This window comes from Nansenia antarctica (assembly GCF_963989245.1).
Source record: "Nansenia antarctica genome assembly, chromosome: 9".
In the NCBI taxonomy this organism is placed as follows: domain Eukaryota; kingdom Metazoa; phylum Chordata; class Actinopteri; order Argentiniformes; family Microstomatidae; genus Nansenia; species Nansenia antarctica.
Window position 1 is genome coordinate 14,986,047 of NC_137679.1, and position 5,000 is coordinate 14,991,046.

Below are 5,000 nucleotides of genomic sequence, written 5' to 3' on the forward strand. Positions count from 1 at the left end.
CTTGGGCCTCAAATGCATGCGACCATCTACAACATCAAAAGGATTAGAGAAAAGAGACCAGGACTTGTTAAATAATGTTTTTTTGTTGTTGTTGTTTTTTTACAGTAGTACACTACTTTATTGCTTTATGGGTTAATTTAACAAATCTTACCCTGAAGCATGTATTTCTCAGCTGCTCTCCGGAGAACACGCTTCTTCTCTGCAGACATATCCTCCTGGAACTGGTCTTTGGACAGATATAAGAAAATGTCACTGTGGCTAGTATAGGATGCCATTGTGTGTATATATATATATATATATATATATATATATATATATATATTAAAAGGAAATGATAGGGTTATCTGTAGTAGTTCTCTAGTAGTTCTCTGTAGTAGCAGGTGTGTCGTGTAGCAGGTGTTTCCACAGCGCACTAGAATGACGTCACAGTCGCCAGGTCGTGACGCGTGCGCGTGCCAGCTGGTCGTGACGCGTTAGGCCGCACCCCCGGTAGCTTTTGCCCAGCGGAAGGTTTTTCCCTGACACCTCCATTTAAGGATGGTTATCTTCCTCGTGTTCATACGGTCACGGGGGTGTGTCGTTTTCCATGGTAGCAGCCCGGGAAGTGGTTAGAAGATCGCATTGAAGCCCCACTTACTCACACAACTGAGCCAGGCAACACAACACACATATCTATGGACCCCAGGGTCGCTCCGTATGTCTACATCTCTTGCAGAAAACATTAAATGCTTTGTACTCACCAAAACAACTGATTATTTGAACACAAAATCCATCCTCCTTTCTTTCCTCAAGAAGACTTCAATGACTCTGTTGTACAGTTGATCAGTTCCACCAATAAGTCCTTTTACATGGATAGCGTCGCTAACGTCGGGGTTCGGCTTGTAGAACAACAGCTTCCATCTACACAAATTAGCGAGATCAAGTTTCAGTGTGTTAGCTCCGCCTCCCAATAGTTTGTATCCAATCAAAAGACATGCAGGTGCTGATCAGGTGCTCCGCCATCCAGAAGGCCCCTTCGTCGGATTTGCTTGGATTTGCTGCCAACTCGAGATCTGACCACGGCACGCCACAGCTCTTTTCTCGCTCACTTTAAATTACAATCTGTACTCGCGCCACTGTTGAATCTGCAGGCGGGCAGATTTCTTGGTACCCTGGCAACACATTATGGCTGAATTTGATTGGATACAAGCTAAAGGCCAGTCCTCCAAATGTCTGGAAGCAGCGCAACCAAGAGGAAAGCTATGAAATGAAGAGAATAGACTACGGGAATAATTTAATACATATTTGTAGAAAAAAAATATAAAATTTAAATGTATATTTTGATGATGTTTAGGCCAGCAGAGAAGGCCTTGCTGGCCCTGACGGCACACCACTGTAGAAATTGCTCTCTATCAACTGGCATCTTTCCCACTCCCCTAAAATCTGCCATTATAAACCACTACTTAAGAAAGGAAAGCAAGATAATTCTGTTCTTGCCAATATCTAACCTTACATTTCGAGGTAAAATCCTTGAGAAAGTGATTTTCAGACAACTTACTGATTTTCTTAACAAAAACATTTTATTTAGAAGTTTCAATCAGGTTTTCGTTCTAACCACAGTACTGAGACTGCATTGGCAAAGGTTGTAAACGATCTCAGACTTATCATAGATGCTGGTGGTGTATCAGTTCTTGTCTTGTTAGATTTGTTAGATGACAGTATTCTAATACATCGTTTAGAAAACTGTTGGTCTCTCAGGACTTGTATTAGAGTGTTTAAATCTTATCTAGCTGGTAGATATTTCTCTGTTGTCCTGGGAGACTCTGGGAGGGTCTATTCTTCTTCTCTCTGTATTAGTTTTAGTGTATTTGTTGTTTTCTTTTACTAGTGTTTTATCTGTTAAGCACTTTGGTCGGCTGTTTTGTCGTTGTAAATGTGCTATATAAATAAACATGACTTGACTTGACTACATGGATGACATACCACCAACTCAAGCTCAACCGTAACAAGACTGAGCTGCTCTTCCTCCCTGGGAAAGCCTGCCCTCTCCAATACATCTCCATCACAGTAGAGAACTCTACTGTAAACCCCCCCCCCCCCCCCCCCCCGACAGCCAAGAACCTTGGAGTGATCCTGGATAACCGCCTATCCTGTGCAGAGAACATCGCAGCGACAGCACACTCCTGCAAATTCTCCCTTTACAATATCAGAAGGATACGACCATTCCTCACCAGAGATGCAGCTCAACTCTTGACCCAGTCACTGGTCATCTCCCGTCTTGACTACTGCAACACACTCCTGGCCGGGCTCCCCGCCTCCGCCATCAGACCTCTGCAGCTCATCAAGAAAGCTGCCGCCCGTCTGGTGTTCAACCTCCCCAAATTCTCTCATGTCACCCCCCTCCTTCGCACCCGATAGCAGCTCACATCAGATTCAAGACCCTGTTGCTACCCACCACCTCTACACCAACACGGCAGTCATGCTGCCCGGTCTCGTCTCTTCACTACACTGGCTCCCCGCTGGTGGAACGAGCTTCCCACGGCTGTCAAAACTGCAGAGTCACTCCCTATCTTCTAGTGGAGACTGAAGACCTCCATCTCTTCAGGCTACACCTTAACTGTTCCTACTGAGACACCTACTACCCCCCCTGCACTGTGTCTCCAGAGACACCGGCTTCCCCCCCTATAATGTTTCTCCTGAGATATCTACTACCCCCTTGTACTGTTTCTAAAAAAAAACTTCTAGCACGACGACTGCCAATGAACACACACACACGCACACACACACACACCACACACACACACACACACACACACACACACACACACACACACACACACACACACACACACACACACACACACACACAGGTGTACTATAAGTGAAAGTAATGGAGGCACATCTAATGATTGTGGGTTGTTATGAGTCACTTTACCTGTGACAGGTTAACCCTGTCTGACAAGAACCAGGTTGTCAAACAATAACACAGCAACCTTTACCTTCTCAATGCACAAACACAGTCACAGGATCTCTGGAAATAGAATTAAACTAAATCACTGACTTTTAAATGTAAACCAGATTAAACAGCCTTGCTACATTTAGTTTTACCTTTATCAGTCACCAAGAGTAGCTCTGGTTCTTTTTTTTTCATCTGAGTGGGGCAGTCCCACTCATATTTTTCATTTTTATAGACAGTTACAGTGAAGATTCAGACAGGAAGGATGGGTGAGAGAGAGAGGAGGGATGACATGCAGGATATGTCCCCGGCCGCAATCGAACCGGGGACCCTGCGGTTAAATGATCAGTGCTTAACCCGCTACGCCACCTAAGCGCCCGTAGCTCTGGTTCTTACCTGTTTCCCAGTCCTCTCTGCTGCTGCTGGGACTGTATCATGGCCTTTATGTTCATCCATCACACACAGGTAACAGATACACTGCTGATCAGTACGGCAGAAAATCTTCATCACTTCATCATGACGAGAGCAGATCTTCTCCTGCAGTTGTGTGGAGGCTTCGACCAGCTTGTGCTTCTTAAAGGCAGGAGATTCATAGTGAGTCTGGAGGTGAGTCTCACAGTAAGAGGCCAGACACATCATGCAGGACTTGAGAGCTTTACGCTTTCTCCCAGAGCAGACATCACACATCTTTAGGTCCAGCATCACAGTGAGCAGGAGGAGCAGCTTGGAGTCCCATCTTCTTTTGTTTCTCCTCCACTAATTCAGCCAGCAGAGTGTTTTTCTGTAGAAGAGGTCTTGGGATGCAGGTCTGTCTGCACTGGGGGCAGCTGTAGACCCCCTTCTGATCATCCTGATCCCAGTAGCCCTTAATACAGCCCATACAGTAGCTGTGTCCACAGGGAATAGTCACCGGATCCTTCAGTAGATCCAGACAGATCGGACAACGTATAGCGGTGACGCTCTCTGCCATTTTGCTGCCACACTACCAGACCAAGCAGCTAATATAGCAGGTACGTTTTGTTTTCCTAGAAATGCTTGTGCTTGTGGGCAGGAACACTTCCTGGTCCTGTGTCCCTGTAGGTTGTGTGTGTGTGTGTGTGTGCGTGTGTGTGTGTGTGTCCTGTGTGTTCCTGTAGGGGGTGTGGTGTTGGACAGAGGCCAGGAGGAGAGAGGTTGTGATTGGAGCAGACCACACTGAGGTGAGTGTGTGAGAGTCATTTATAGGCCTTAAGGTGAACCACTTTTTCGTTTCATTCAAAAAACACCTTCTGTGTGTGTGTGTGTGTGTGTCTATGTGCGTGTGCATGTCTTTGTGTGTGTGTGTGTGTGTGTGTGTGCGCATCTCAGTGTGAGTTTCTGTGTGTGTGCGCGCGTCTCAGTGTGTGTGTGTGTGTGTGTGTGTGTGTGTGTGTACATGTGCGTGTGCGTGTCTGTGTGTGTGTACATGTGTGTGTGCGTGTCTGTGTGTGTGTGTGTACATGTAGTGGGTGTGTGTGTACATGTAGTGTGTGTGTTTGTGTGTGTGTGTGTACAAGTAGTGGGTGTGGTGTTGGCATTGGTAATTTATCCTGCACTCCCTCAGTTGTCCTGCAGGGGGAGGCAGAGTGTGTCAGATGGACAGAGACAGAGACAAATTGAAACACACTTTATTTATATGAGCATGAGCATGCCTCAGTGATGCCTCAGTGATGCCTCAGTGATTTGGGAACAGATCAAGACCGTCAAGAAGGGGAAAAAGGATCTGCACGTCACATGGCTGGACCTGGCCAATGTGTACGGGTCAGTACCCCACCAGCTCATTGCCTTCGCACTGGATTTCTTCTAGAATTTAGAATTTGCCATTTAGCAGACGCTTTTAATCCAAAGCGACTTACAATTACCAATTACAGGGACATTCCCCCTGGAGTAACTGAGGGCTAAGTGCCTTACTCAAGGGCACACTAGTGCCCAGGTCTTACTCAAGGGCACACTAGTGGTGGTGTTCCCAGGTCTTACTCAAGGACACACTATTGGCTAGGTGGTGTATCAGGTGGGATTTGAACTCACAACCTGACGATCACCAACT

At 46.3% G+C, this 5,000-nt stretch overlaps 1 pseudogene across 1 annotated transcript in view; it reads right to left on the reverse strand.

The window, feature by feature from the left end:
- The window catches only part of LOC308165371 (E3 ubiquitin-protein ligase TRIM47-like), a 4,849-nt pseudogene extending 944 nt beyond the window's left edge, over positions 1-3,905 (reverse strand). Inside the window, exons 1-3 of the transcript in view lie at positions 3,332-3,905; positions 152-221; positions 1-26 (exon numbers count right to left, since the gene is read on the reverse strand). The exon at positions 1-26 is cut by the window's left edge and continues 148 nt beyond it. The product of the transcript in view is annotated as an E3 ubiquitin-protein ligase TRIM47-like (transcript). The remainder of the gene's footprint in view (positions 27-151; positions 222-3,331) is intronic.
- Positions 3,906-5,000: the final 1,095 nt, after the last annotated feature.